This window comes from Gobio gobio (genome assembly GCF_949357685.1).
Source record: "Gobio gobio genome assembly, chromosome: 9".
In the NCBI taxonomy this organism is placed as follows: domain Eukaryota; kingdom Metazoa; phylum Chordata; class Actinopteri; order Cypriniformes; family Gobionidae; genus Gobio; species Gobio gobio.
In genome coordinates, this window is record NC_137115.1 from 43,716,022 (window position 1) to 43,732,714 (window position 16,693).

The window sequence follows — 16,693 nt, forward strand, 5'->3', positions numbered from 1 at the left end:
GCAATGACGCACATCCGAGTGAACGAGACGGAGGGAAGTTAGCAAGTGAAGGGCATAATAAAAACCAACTGGAACGCAGCATAGGTCCTTCTTGAATCTGCTGTGGGCTTTCATGTATTTTGGAGGAGGCGTGGCTTTGGAGACGCTCTGAAGGGGTGGTATCTCATGCTTTCAAAGCTAGCTTGCTATTGCTAGCCACTCCGAAATTCCCCACCCTACCTTTAAATAATACTCAAAATAAAATTTCATTTGTATGTTCAATTAAAGACACAGAAAATATTAAATAATAATTCTATGACAATTTTTCATTTACAATTATTACTAAATTTTATTATATAACCAGGATGAGAACATTTGTGAAAGCCAGAGCCAGTTGTCACGAAATTGCATAAAAGCACTTATTCAAACTTCTTTTTAGACCAAAATAATGTTTACTGTAATCTGAGCCATAAGAGACAATCTATTGAAACTAATAGAACTCCAGTGACAGCTCATAATTGATGTGTTATTCAGGAGGGAGGCGCATACCATTTGAATCAACAGAAGTGCTGATAGTCAAGACTTACTCTGTGTATTTCTTTCTCCATAGATGTCAGTAAAAGCAGCATGGCTCCTGGGCCACAGTGTTAAGGAGTTGAACAAGGTAGACAGGATTTGCCCTCCTGGCTTTTGGGACAGGCAAATCTGCTCACACTCAGGAGAGAAAGAGTAACTTTTTAGAGAGAGTTATTCCAGCTGAGCCTGTTAGCAAAGATGTCTCAGCTGGTTTTAATTTGACCCATCTTCCACCCCCACCCCCCTTTTAACCTATCATGCCCTACCTTTCCCGGCTTACTCACATATGCACCTCTCCTGCCTGTTTGAATTCTGACCTGCACCACAACAGGTGTTTACACTTCCCTATCTGTCTGCACATGTCTAATAGTGATTTATAGAGGATAAAGGGAAATTAAGCATGAAGGATTACTTTGTGTATAAGATACTACAAGCGAGGGTGGTGTGTGTGATGTAGCATGCCAGTGCTGCAGCTTCTGGTACATATATGTTTGAAAGCATTCATCTTCTCTGACTGCATGTACATAAAACATTGGTAAAATATGTGATTCCACACATCTTGTACACATTCAAGTTTTATTATAAATACACTTGCCAGTGAAAAGTTTGTATATACCTACTTGTTCTTCATTATTCCTTACTATAAATAAATACATATAGTTATATTTTTGGAAAAAAGAAAAATAGGAATATATATTATCCTTCCTAATGTTGTGTTGGTCTCCCTTTTGCTGCCAAAACAGCCCTGACCCATCGAGGCACATCCCATAGATGCTCGATTGGATTGAGATCTGGGGAGTTTGAAGTCAACACCTCAAACTTGTTATGCTCCTCAAACCATTCCTGAACCATTTTGGCTTTGTGGCAGGGCGCATTATCCTGCTGAAAGCGGCCACAGCAGGGAATACCTTTTTCATGAAAGGTTGTACATGGTCTGCAACAATGCTTAGGTAGGTGCGTGTCAAAGTAACATCCACATGGATGGCAGGACCCAAGGTTTCCCAGCAGAACATTGCCCAAAGCATCACACTGCCTCTGCCGGCTTGGCTTCTTCGCATAGTGCATCCTGGTGCCATGTGTTCCCCAGGTAAGCGACGCACCCGGCCTTGGCCACCCGTGACCCAACCACTTTTGATAGATACTGACCACTGCAGACCGGGGAACACCCCACAAGAACTGCAGTTTTGGAGATGCTCTGACCCAGTCGTCTAGCCATCACAATTTGGCCCTTGTCAAACTCACTCAAATCCTTACGCTTGCCCATTTTTCCTGCTTCTAACACATTAACTTTAAGGATAAAATGTTCACTTGCTGCCTAATATATCCCACCCACTAACAAGTGCCGTGATGAAGAGATAATCAGTGTTATTCACTTCACCTGTCATAATGTTATGCCTGATCGGTATTATATTCTCTCTATCAGCTTGAACCAGTCTTCCACGTTCAAAGTCAATTCAATCACCTTTCTTTTCCATTCTGGTGCTCAGTTTGAACTTCAGCCAATCGTCGTGATCATGTCTACATGCCTAAATGCATTGAGTCGCTGCCATGTGATTGGCTGATTCGATTTTTGCAGTAAAACCCAGTTGAATAGGTCTACCTAATAAAGTGATGGTGAGTGTAGCCTATATAGCCTACAGTATTAATCAATGTTAACAAAACTGTATATTCTTATATTTTAGAACTTCATACACATACTTAGTGTATTCAGATTAATTTCAAGCTTTTGAACTTTAAATCTAAAGGTTTTAATTTTTAAAATAATGAAACATAAATTGAAGCAAACGTGTCCAAATTTTTGACTGTTTTCATATTTATCTCTGGTACTGTGCACAAAGGCCTGCTGATGAAAACGATTTATTTTTGCGTTTATGTTAAATTAATAAATATTGCACTCAAACTGTTCCGAGCTCAGCTGCGAAAGTGAAAATAAGATGGAGGCGAGGAACAAAATGTGAATGGAGAGACCTTGAGGAGAGTTAAATCATTCGTTTGTTTCTCGGTGTGACCGAGAGAGCACATCAGCGTGTGATTGAGCAGTCTTTAAAGCATGCCCCAGAGAACGGCAGAGAGAAAATAAACTGTTTAGTGTTTCAGTGGAAACTTTTTTTCTCCACCCCCCTCCTCATCCTCCCTCTCCCCCCATTTCTTTCTGAATGAGAGGCTGAGTAGGAGTGCTGTGGAGTGCTAAGGTCTATCAGAAACATATGTGTGGAGTTCAAGGGCGGTTGGAGGAAGAAAGCGGATAAGTCTCTCAAAATGGTCTACATTGAGCTCAAGTCTAACTCTCTGAGAGGAAAAACAAGCGCTGAAATGCCATCTCCTTGTTCATAAGAAACTAGTGGAATGCTTAAATCAACTGAAACCATAAAACAATACTTGCCTGTATTTTTCTCTCATTCTTTACTTCGCTATGTTCTTTTTAGCAATCTCTTGTAGTCTCCTGTTTCTCAGTTGCTCATTTGTGGGTTTTTGAAGGAAGGGCTGGACCGTCCTACCGTTTTGAAAAGGGATGCATATGTACATTAAGTGTATGCATTAATCTAGGACAAAATTGATGTTTCATTTATAGATGGAAAAAGATTTAGAGCAGAAGAGTGCTGAGGTGGCACTCTGTGTTGTGTTTATTGTGAGTCAGTGGCTAACACGCATCGCATTGGGGACGTTTCATTACTGACACATGTTACCAGAGTACCATAGCTCCCTCTTTTGAAGGCACATTTGTAGAACTGGTGCTCATCGATCCTGCTGGGAATTAACTTTAAAAGGAGATTTTATCCCCACCTTCTGGTGGTTTAGCACAGTTCATGCAGTCCCCTTTTTACGAAAGTGATATCTTCATTGTGTTTCCATTAGAGGTATTGTAATTTCTACTGAATAGGTGACATTCCAGTGGTTTTTCCTATCGTTTTTTTGTTAATGAAATGTATATTTTTATTCAGCAAGGACACATTAAATAAATTGAAAGTGGCAGTTAAGACATTTATAATACAAAAAAATTATATTCCAAATAAATGCTGTTCTTTTTACCTTAGTACACATAATTCTGAAAAAAAGTATCATGGTTCCCACAAAAATAATAATAATTTAATGGTACTAAGAAATGTTTCTTGAGCACTAAATCATCATATTAGAATGATTTCTGAAGGATCATGTGACACTGAAGACTGGAGTAATGATGCTAAAAATTCAGCTTTGCCATCTGCCATCACAGGAATAAATGAATTTTTATTATATATTCAAATAGAAAACTTTTAATATTTCACTTTTTTTTTTTTTTTATCGTACTGACCCGAAACTTTTGAACAGCAGGGCTGACAAACAATTAATCGCGATTAATTGCATCCAAAATAAAGTTTGTGCTTACATAATATATGTGTGTGTGTGCACAGTGTATAATTATTATGTATAGATAAATACACATTCTTATGTATAGATAAATACACATATATATTTAAGAAATATTTGCATATATATACAGTACTGTATATATATTTATATCATTTATATTTTATATATATATATATATATATACATATTTTATATATAAATATAACAAAGTTTTCTTAAATACATACATGCATGTGTGTGTATTTATCTATACATAATAATTATACACAGTGCACACACATATATTATGTAGGCACAAACTTTTATTTTGTATGCAATTAATTGCAATTAACTGTTTGACAGTGTATATATATATATATAGCAAAATATGCATAATATTAATTATAAATATGTATACACTGAGAGTGTAAAGCAATATTGGCCGTTCATGTTGTTCATACACAATGTGTATTTGAATTTATTGCCTCTGTCTTGCTACGCATTGTGAGTTTTTGGTTTGCCAGTGTGTATTTGGGCTGAGCACGGGAATGGAAAAATCTGTGGCATTTAGGTAGAGCCGTGTCATAAAGGCTGCGCTAATGAGGCCAGGCTTTTGGGCTTTTAAGGGGGGGAAATGGTTTACATATGGAACCGAGAGCATACAGCCATCACAGCTATGCAGTCTGTGTGTAATGAGACAGAACAAGCTCACACACAAGCCCGTTCTAACGTTTATGCAAAATCTAACAAACAGGAAAATAGCTTGAAATGGAGAAAAATCCATTTCTCCTTCTCGACTTCTCCCCCTGTCGCAAAATCTAACACCACATCGCTAAATCCACATACATCATTGCTGAGTTTTACAGGTCTCTTGCTAAAATAAACAGTAGAGTTGCAATAACCAGTTAAAGTGCTCTCAACCTCGAGCTGCTTTCCTCCAGGCACCGTAGTTCAACCTTTGACCCCTACATGCAAACACATATGCTCTCACACACACAGGCTCTCATGTAACTACACGCTCGCAGGCACATATCATGTCAGGAAATACCATTGACTGCTCATTGCTCTGCCAGAGGAGAGAGATGAAGGCAAATGCAAACCGCCCATAAAGCAGCGTAAAGAGGATAACGGTGGTGGGCCGAGCATCAAAAGGTCATCACCCTCCCTTTCAGCGGGGAAGAGGAACAAATGCGCTCATAAAAAGTCAATTAATGTACTCCAAGAGCGGCTCCTCGGGCAGCATTAAAAGAAGAAAGTGGATGTAAAAATTAAATAAGCTTAGAAAATCTATATTTTCGAAAGCGACTCGCTTTGTAAATAACTTCTCAGTTAACCAAAGAGGAGATATTATTGATTCAAAGACTAGATTAAACCCATCACTACTACCAGCAGGGCAAGCTATAATTAGTCTGGTATACTTTATAGACTCCAAAACCCATTTCGATATGCAATAGGAACGAAAGCAAAGCAATTTACATCCATTGTGTTTATTAAACCATAAAATAGTATTGGTCTTTTTATTGCAATAGTATTTTTATTACTTTGCCTGAAGCTTTAGAAATCAATCAGATTAGGGGAACAATGCATTCGTGGCTCTTTTGTATAGCAATCAACCGCTATAATGTGTCTTATTGTGGCTGACCAATTTACATATCAATTAATTTTTTTTGAAAATAATGATTATTGATGCACTGCTGCATCCGAATATCTCTCCAAGCCAGTGAGGCAGAAAAAAAGCTTATGAAAGATATAAAACGAGAGGGTAAAAGTGTAGTGATAGCTTAAGGGATTGTTTAACAATGGTTTTTTTCTTCTGTAATGTTTTTTTATTTGCACCGACATCACCATTTAGAAAGTTGTTGTTTCCATAACTTGATCTTAAAGCGAAATGATGGTTTACTTTTGCTTTGCCATTTAGAGTCAAATCTAAACCTGCGGTGACAGGCTATTTGCCAATAATCGAATAGTTAGTCAAAGGCAGGACACACAATTACACAATCCGTGTTGTTGTTTTTTTGGGGGGGGGGGGGGGGGGGGGTTGTTATTGCAGCCCTCCGGCAACTATGATCCATGAAGAAGCTCTGCGTTCACACCACAGAGACATTAGTCACCACACGAGGAGACGTCCCCAGCCACTGCCCCTCCAAAATAAGCATGTTTTAATGTTCATGAGGAATGCTTAATTATCCGTAAATGGCAATTTACAAGCGTCTTGCTGTAAGGCACAGCCACTTCAGTAAGGAGACAGGCCCTAATTTAATGGAAAAAAACATTACTGGGTGTGCAGTGGAATTATCCACAGCATTACCCCCATTTCATAACCCACTTTAACGTTGGCAATTTCATGCATATGGAAACAGTGGCTCCTAGCATGGGATGATAGGGGGATGAGGTGGGGTTGATTGCACTCAAAGTAATTTCACAATGATTAGGTTAGTTGGGTAATTTTGTATAGCCTATGTGTGTGTGTGTGTGTGTGTCAGCATACGTGTCTTATTGCATCACAGTGTTTGGTGTTTTCCGATGGCTCAGCGATGGTAAATGTCATTGACGCCCATAAGTCTCTTCTCTTGCCTGAAGGTACATGCACTGTCTGTCATGTGCTCATTTACCATAAAGCGTAAGCTGATGCACGCATTAACATGATTCCTATCCTTCCGTCTCCTCCTGGGATATTACAGTGTGAAAGGGCCTGTTCTGGAGATGGATAGGCATGATCATTGACAATTAACATCTGAATAGTGGTGTTAGGTTTAAAATGTCCCCAGAGAGAGGCACACTGGCTCGTGAATTAAATGCGGTTCAGCACTCGAGCTTTATATAGGCTACACTGTGTGAAAGTAGGCCTAGATCATGGGTCTCTATAGGGTACATTTTCCTCCTACTAACATAATTCAAAATAGTATTCGGCACGTAATCAAAAGAAATAGAAGGCTGAGCTGTCAGTAGGGCTTCAGTTAGCGATTATGTTTGGCTAATTACTGGGGAGGAAAAAAAATCATTCCGGAGTTAAAAGGCTCTGACTGAGAGTGTATCGATTGGTTGATTGTGAAAGCTTATTTAAAGGGATAGTTCACCCAAAAATTTAAATTACCCTATGATTTACTCACCTTCAAGCCATCCTGGTGTATATGACATTCTTTCAGACGAACACAATCAGAGTTATATTAAAAAATGTCCTGACTCTTCCAAGCATTATAGTGCAGCCCAAAAAGTGTATCCATCCATTATAAAAGTAATCCATACAGCTCCGGGGGGTTAATAAAGGCCTTCTGAAGCGAATCGTTGGGTTTTTGTAAGAAAGATATCAATATTAAACACGTTATATAGTAAAATATCTATAGCTTCCGGCAGACCGCCTTCCGTATTCAACTTCTGAAAAAAGCATGGCACAGCGATGACGTCGACCGTACACTCTAAAAAAAAAATTATGGTGCTTCAGTGGTTCTTCAGCGGTTCTTCAGAGGTGCTATATAGCACCTTAGTCAAAGAACCGCTGAAGAACCTCTGAAGAACCAAAATTGGTGCTATATAGCACTAAAAAAGGTTCCCCTATGATTACGAGCCAAGAACCATTTTTGGTGCCATATAGAACCTTTTTTTTTTTAGAGTGTAAGCGTTTTGAACTGCTTTTTCCGTAAGTTGAATACGGAAGGCGGTCCGCTGGAAGCTAGATATTTTACTTTATAAAGTTTTAAATATGGATATTTTTCTTACACAAACCCATCGATTCACTTCAGAAGGCCTTTAGTAACCCTCTGGAGCCGTATAGATTACTTTTATGATTGATGGATGCACTTTTTGGGGCTTCAAATTTTGGGCTGCCATTCACTGCCATTATAAAGCTTGGAAGAGCCAAGACATTTTTTATATAACTCCGATTGTATTCGACTGAAAAAAGAATGTCATATACACCTATGGCTTGAGGGTGAGTAAATTATGAGATCATTTTCATTTTTGGGTGAACTATCCCTCTAAGTAGGTTTATATCTGTTTAATGTATGAAAAGGGCAGTATAGTAGGTATAATAGGTTTATGAGTAACTGCTCACAGTTATAAGCAACTCGTGATCTTTTTGTGTAAAGCATGCAGCTTATGCAGGCCTAAGTGTAGTGTGACACAAAATTTGTATTGATCTTTTTATCAATTTAGTTAGCATTTGAATTTTTTTTGAAGGAATTAAATTGAATCAAAAATTCAGTAAAAATTCCAATATTGTTATATATTATTACACATTATTTAAATTAAGAGCTTTTTATTTTAATCTATTTAAAATGTTTATTTATTGCTGAATTATTGGCATCATTACACCAGACTTCAGTGTCAGCATATTTATCTTTCAGAAATGATTCTAATATTCTGATTTAGTGCTCAAGTAAACGTTCTTATTATTATCAATGTTCAAAACAGTTGTGCTGCATGCTATTTTTGTGGAAACTGATATAGGCTACATTTTTTTCAGAATTCTTTAATGAAAAGAAATATCATTTATTTGAAATAAAAATGTTTATATCAATGTATTTTTTGTCACTTTTTATCAATTTAATGCATCCTTGGTGAATAAAAGTTTTGACTTCTTTAAAATAAAAATTTACTCACTCTAAACTTTTGAACAGTATGTAAATTAAACGTTTACATTAAAGAAAAAACAACAATATATATTTTAATACTTCATAATAGTATGGTTTTCTTGTTGGAAAAACTCAAATATAATATGTTTTTCATGAAAAATAAGAAAATATCGCAATATTTTAATTGACCACTAGGGAGAGACATATTGCTATTTTTAAAAATACAGCCCTTCATTAACATTGCTTTGCAACAGGATGACTTACATAAATGGAGTTTTAATCCTTAGAGTTTCCAGCTCTTAATATCTTTATACGTGATATATTTGTAGAGGTTTGCTAAAAGTAGCATATTAAGTGCTTTTAATGAATCACATAAAACACAAATATCACTGTAAATGGAACATAAGATTTAGGCCAACTAAAATCTCTCTTTTTCTGTCTACAATAGTCAACGGTGTTGCAATGAAAAGAAAAACAGCTTAATTAAAAGTAAAATAGGTATTAAACGGATTAATATCAGGTTACCATTGGGTTATATTTCTAGTTTATGTAAAGTCAGACAGCAGAAAGCTGAAAGCTTTATCGATGAGTCTGTGAGGAAATAAGTAAATGGTATTTTGGAATACAGATGATCAGATGGGCAGTGTGTATGATGGAAGAGTGTGTCTGAGGGGTTTATTACGGGGTCAGGGGAGAATGATATGGGATGGGGGTGTGGGTGGGGGACAGCTCAGACAAAACTGATGCTGCCCCAGATTTTGTTTGGTGCGACTGGTGCATATGGTCTGCAGTTATAAGTCTGAAGTGGAGCCCTGCTTACCCATCCATTAAAACCTGTATATCCTTCAGTATTAAAAAAACAAACTATGGTACACATTTCCTTGGTATTTTAAACCCACTTGGCTACTAACTGATATATAAATATATCTATGGATGTCAAAAAAAAAACCTCTAATCTAATTGTTCGCAGTTAAGCACACAATCACTTTTAGGTTTCCATCAGTGTTATTAAGTTTTATTGTGGTTACACAAAAGCCCCATAATCCTTTGCCCCCTCCTATTCACACCATTGTGTAAAGTCCAGCTGATCCTCCCACTCCCCCTCAAATCCGGACTGCTTCCCATATACCCAGTGTGGAGTCCGGCACAATACCATTGTTATCCATCGGATTGTCTGCGGTCATTTCTCATTCGGCCATCCACTCTGCCTTTTGTCCACAGCTATCTTTCACTCTGGCCATGGACCTGAGACTCTGCCGTTCTCCCATCCTGCTCGGCCTCGGCCCATCTGCCCCCAACTCACACACATACACACTGACACTCTGTCCACACTCCGTACCAGCTGTCCCGGTGAAGTCCCTGGGGTGGAAACAGGTGCTGGGCTTGTGCGGGCTGAAGCAGACGGCACATGGCAGCACACGCTGCTTCCTCCTCACAGTCCCCAAAAACACATGAACTTGATGTTACCAAGAGTTCTTTTCAGATGCAATAAAACTACACTACTGTTCAAACGTTTGCGGTCAGTAACATAGGCCAATATATATATAAATATTTTTAAATACATAAATACATACAATATAATAATAATTATACACATATATTATGTAAACACACTTTTATTTTGGATGTGATTCATCACTATTAATCAATATATATATATATATATATATATATATATATATATATATATATATTAGTGCTTTAATTTAGCAGAGTGATGCATTAAATTGACCAAAAGTCAGTAAATAGGCTACAAATACAAAGTAAATGCAAAAGACAGTAAATACATGTCACAAAAAAAATTTCTATTTCAAATAAATGCTGGTCTTTAGAACTTTCTATTCATCAACATATACAGGAAAAATGCATCATGGTTTCCCCAAAAGTATTAAGCAGCTCAACTATTTTCAACATTGATATTAATGAAAATCAGCATATTAGAATGATTTCTGAAGGATCATGTGACACTGAAGACTGGAGTAATGATGCTGAAAATTCAGCTTTGACATCACAGGAATAAATTAAATTTTCAAAGATATTAAAGTAGGCAACAGTTGTTTTCAATTGTAATAATTTTTCTCATATTACAATTTTACCGTATTTTTGATCAAATAAATGCCACCTTGGTGAGTATAAGAGACTTTATAAAAATCTTGCTGAAAATTTTTTTTACTGCCCCCCAAATGTTTTATAAAATTATTATTTTTTAAAATGTTTTTTAAATAAATAAATCCTGCACATAGATCTGCTCTACGGCTGCTATCGTTACACCTGGAATACTTTTTTAGCCTGACTCAGTAAATCCTAAATTACAATTAAAAATATTGGGGTTAGTAAGATTTGGGTTTTTTTTTTACTCACCAAGATGGCATTTATTTGATCAAAAATACAGTAATATTTTTAATTTATTATTGCAAACAAACAAAACATAAACAAAGAACTATAGGAGCTAAGGAACACAAATATCTAGGGAACACAAGGAACAAAAGAACGCAGACCATCTACATGTTACACCAAGACTGACAGGGAAACAAACAAGATAACAAGGGCTAACAAGGCACGTGTGACGGTGATTAGTTGCTATAGGAACAAACAAGGGTAACTATAGAAACTAATAAGGCAGATAATGGGCAAGTGCCAATCCAAAGTGAGCATCCATATGCCCTACTCACTCCGAAGGGCAGAACATTACCATAAATTATTAAATTACTTTCTTGAAGTGACCATTGAATGTTCCCTTCGCTAATGGACCTGTGGAAGGGCCCTTCATGAAGGGGAACGCTTCTACAAATGGAGAATGGAACAAAGGAAACAGGAACTAAACACAGAAACAATAGGAACAAAACTATACTTCAAAATAAGGGTATGTTTATACGACCCCGTTTTCAACTGAAAACAGAAAACCTTTTCAACGGTTATCAAAGCGCAAGGTTTTGAAAATTATTCCTTTACCGTCTCCATGTAAACATCAAAAACGTGTGTATACACAAGTGTATTACGTGTTTGCGGGGTGTTTCTTGACAAAGTGACATCGCCAACTACTGACCTGGCATGAATAATACAGAGCGATCTGAGCACATTAGCATGCCATACATGTGCACTTTGGGCGTGTCCGAATCCACTTTTGCTAGTTTAACGACAGCGCGCCAGGCGCATGGTCAAAAAACGTTTTACCTAGTCTCTAAATGAGTCATGGGTGTGTTTTGGGCGTAAGTGCAATAAACCAATAAGAGTCTCATCTTCCATTCCCTTTAAAAGCCAGTTGCGCTTGCACCATGGCGGATTCACTATTTACATGGCGGAATTTGCAAGCGGAAAAAGACTGAACGCTTCTCCAGAGAGGAATTTTTTATTTTAAAAATTTTAAATGTTTGTGTGCTGCTGCATGTCCCTGTGTGTAATAAGCAGATGGTACGTGCGTTGTGTGCACTGGCTATAGGCGCATATTACTAACGCACCCTTTAAATAACACAAAAAATACAGCGCTATTGACTTTAGACCAGGTTTTTGTTGGCCAATGGCAGTCGTTTTCTACTGCCTCAAAATAGCAACGCGCCAACAATGCGCCTGAACATGCCTTGTTTTCAGACCAGCACGCCCATGGGCGAAAAAATGGGCTCAAGTGCATCTGCTGTTTAAATAACGTGGCGCTGGACATGAAAATGATAACTGCGTTGGGCTGAAACTAGCAAAAACCACTGGCTTTGCATTGCGCCGGGTGTATGATCGGGCCCAAAGCCTTTTTAGTAATTTTCGCAGATCCGTGTGAACTGGGAACATTTTGACAACGTTGGCGTCTGTTTTTAGTACATTATTGTCATGTAAACATACCCTAAGAGTCCACAACAGGACAGGAAAACACAAGACCGTAATCATGACACCAGGACTGCATCTGAAATCGCATACTTCCCTATACTATAATAGATGACAAAAGAAGGGTGCCCGAATTCACAGTACTCATCAAAGAGTAGGCAAAAAGCACCTGGATTACTGATTCTGAAGTGTGCATACGATGGACCCTTTACTATCCCATGAGGCCACAGGGGAGGATTTATGAACATAACTGACTCTGGTAGGTCACATGATAATGACAACATGGAGAATGTAGTACGTCCAGATTAAATTCACACTCATGGAATGTGCTTTTTTAGCGGTCATGAAGTAATTACTTATTCAAAATAAGAGAGTATGCGATTGCGGACGCAGCCCAGGTATGCTCAGTCGACAGCATTTGTGGCATAATGCTGATTTTACCACAACAATTATTCTTGACTCACCTTGTTTTCTCCAAAAGAGGCCAAAATCGAGGTTACTGTGAGGTACTTACATTGGAGGTGAATGTGGACAATTTTTGAAGGAATATTTTTGCAGCACATAGTACAAAAAAAATTAATTCTTCTATTAAAACGTATGATATTATTTGAGCTGTAAAGATGGTTGTTTTAGGATTTAGGTGTTACGTTGTCATGGCATTGAAGCTGTAAAATTGGATACAACATTGCACAGAAAAGGTTAGTATGGGATTTTTTTTATTAACAATCATATTGTTTCCATCTTGTGGCTATACTGAAACAGAGAGAATCATTTGACCAGAGTTTCTCTTTAGACCTGATTGAAGAGGTATGAAACCATGCCAGAGCCCAGCATGAAATTATTACATGGTATCCATTGATGGTAAGATAAAAATAGATAAAAGGAAAAGGGGACTATCAGTATGGGCCTCTGGGTAGAGTTATTTATATCATAAGTGCTGGGGGAGGGGGATGGTATTCAGTACATACTGTATGAATAACAGCCCACAAACAGATCAAAATACCCACACCCCAGTCACCTTAACAATTTCCACAGGATGCATTCAAGGTGAAATTAAATCACTTTTATTGGGGGGATCAAAGGTTTAGCCTGAGAGGGGTCCACTATTTTAGGACCTTACATTGTGGGTTGTAAAACCCGGAATGTGTCAACACTTCACATGCTGGGGCAACCAACATGCCATTTCTCTTTACTGTGCCAGATTGCACGTTGCTCTCATAGGACATGGCTTTAAAAAAAAAGAGTGTTTTTGTTTCACTGGGTGATAAGGCATGTGTTTTCAGGGAATTCTTGCTTAATATTTGACCTACTCAATAAATGTTGAAAGAATTATGGGATTCCCAGCTACAGTTTTTTGATTTATTGGAACAGGTGTTATCTAAGTATTTATTGTGATAGAATTGGTCATATTTTTGTTATCCGTTTTGGGCAACTGTCTTGACTATTGTATCACAGAGGAGAGTGTCGGACAGAGACTCAAAGCCCTTGTACTCCCTCCAGCTGGCCTGAATTGTCAGCCTTCTCCTGAATGAACGTGAACTGATTCGGGACATTCCCAGTATGTGCCTGCCGAGGGCAAGCTGCAACAGGCCTGAATATGTATGCAAGTGCACACAGGACTGCTGGTGTCTCAGGCCCTGCCCCCTCCCACCCCCGTCGGGAGTCCAGAACCATTGAGCCAGAACTTCACTTCCAAATAATGATGTCTCAAAAAGCGCTTTTTTTCCAGCATCCATTCATTCGATCAGTTTGATTTGTGTTGCAACTTAAAATAGCATATTTATGGAATTTAATGAAATTGCGTTAAATGCAAGGCATGTTGCTTCAACTTATAAAACTAAATGCATAAACTAAAAAATAGCTTAAACACAACTAAAAATAATAAAATAATTTAATAATAGGATAATAAAATAAACAATAAAATACAATCAACATGCAATGAAGATTATTAAAAATCCAAGCTAGGCAATCTTTATTTGGTAAAAGTTATATTTAGGCAGTTTTGAAGAATAATATTTCCACCCACACTAAACGTTTTCTTTACAAGATGATTAAAATACAAATAATCTTAATATTATGTAGAACTGCCAGTACTATAATATAATATAATTAGTGCTGTCAAAACGATTAATCACAATTAATCGCATCTAACAAAAGGTTTTGTTTACGTGTGTGTCTGTATATACATTTGTGTGTCTGTGTATATATACTGTACATACGTGTGTGTGTGTGTGTGTGTGTGTGTGTGTGTGTGTGTGTGTGTGTGTGTGTGTGTGTGTGTGTGTGTGTGTGTGTGTGTGTGTGTGTGTGTGTGTGTGTGTGTGTGTGTGTGTGTGTGTGTGTGTGTGTGTGTGTGTTTGTGTGTGTGTGTGTGTGTGTGTGTGTGTGTATAAATATATATGTATGTGTGTGTATATACAGTATGCACGCGACATGTATATATATATATATATATATATCTAATATTAATATATACACACATATAGCCTATATGTGTGTATATATTAATATTAGATATACAATTATGTAAACAAAAACTTTTGTTAGATGTGATTAATCGTCGTCAATCAATTTGACAGCACTAAATATTCACTCACCAAAAGAATTATTAGGAACACCATACTAATACTGTGTTTGACCCCCTTTCGCCTTCAGAACTGCCTTAATTCTACGTGGCATTGATTCAACAAGGTGCTGGAAGCATTCTTTAGAAATGTTGGCCCATATTGATAGGATAGCATCTTGCAGTTGATGGAGATTTGTGGGATGCGCATCCAGGGCACGAAGATCCCGTTCCACCACATCCCAAAGATGCTCTATTGCAGGGGTTTTCAAACCTGTCCTGGAGGACCCCCAGCCCTGCACATTTTGTAAGTCTCCCTCATCTAACACACCTGATTCAACTAATGAGGTCATTATTAGACACTGCAAGACCTGAAGTGGGTGTGTCAAATATGGGAGACATACAAAATGTGCAGGGCTGGGGGTCCTCCAGGACAGGTTTGAAAACCCCTGCTCTATTGGGTTGAGATCTGGTGACTGTGGGGGCCATTTTAGTGCAGTGAACTCATTGTCATGTTCAAGAAACCAATTTGAAATGATTCAAGCTTTGTGACATGGTGCATTATCCTGCTGGAAGTAGCCATCAGAGGATGGGTACATGGTGGTCATAAAGGGATGGACATGATCAGAAACAATGCTCAGGTAGGCCTTGGCATTTAAACAATGCCCAATTGGCACTAAGGGGCCTAAAGTGTGCCAAGAAAACATCCCCCACACCATTACACCACCACCACCAGCCTGCATAGTGGTAAGGCATGATGGATCCATGTTCTCATTTTGTTTACGTCAAATTCTGACTCTACCATCTGAATGTCTCAACAGAAATTGAGACTCATCAGACCAGGCAACATTTTTCCAGTCTTCAACTGTCCAATTTTGGTGAGCTCGTGCAAATTGTGGCCTCTTTTTCCTATTTGTAGTGGAGATGAGTGGTACCCGGTCGGGTCTTCTGCTGTTGTAGCCCATCCCTCTCAAGGTTGTGCGTGTTGTGGCTTCACAAATGCTTTGCTGCATACCTCGGTTGTAACGAGTGGTTATTTCAGTCAAAGTTGCTCTTCTATCAGCTTGAATCAGTCGGCCCATTCTCCTCTGACCTCTAGCATCAACAAGGCATTTTCGCCCACAGGACTGCCGCATACTGGATGTTTTTCCCTTTTCACACCATTCTTTGTAAACCCTAGAAATGGTTGTGCGTGAAAATCCCAGTAACTGAGCAGATTGTGAAATACTCAGACCGGCCCGTCTGGCACCAACAACCATGCCACGCTCAAAATTGCTTAAATCACCTTTCTTTCCCATTCTGACATTCAGTTTGGAGTTCAGGAGATTGTCTTGACCAGGACCACACCCCTAAATGCATTGAAGCAACTGCCATGTGATTGGTTGATTACATAATTGCATTAATGAGAAATTGAACAGGTGTTCCTAATAATCCTTTAGGTGAGTGTAATATAATATAATAAATAGGCCTACATTTTAAAAATAATTTTAAAACTGACACTAAAATGTATTATATCGTGTTTTTTCCTAATGAATGAATGAATGAATGAATGAATGTTAAACACATATGTGTGTGAATGTTTGGTTAAACCTTATTTTAAGGTGTCATTGTTACTGTGTAATCATATATTTAAGTACCGAGAAATATTTAGTAACAATATGTACTTACTATAGGGTTAGGGTAGGATTAGGGTTTGGTTGAGGGTTAGTTGCATGTAATTATGCATAATTTACTGTTATTACTATGGTAAGTACATGTAACATATGCAACATGGACACTGTAAAATAAAGTGTTAGTTGTTTTTATTTCCAAAATCCCTAAAGTCTAAAGCTCTAAACTAAAGAGGAGGAGGAGGAGGGGC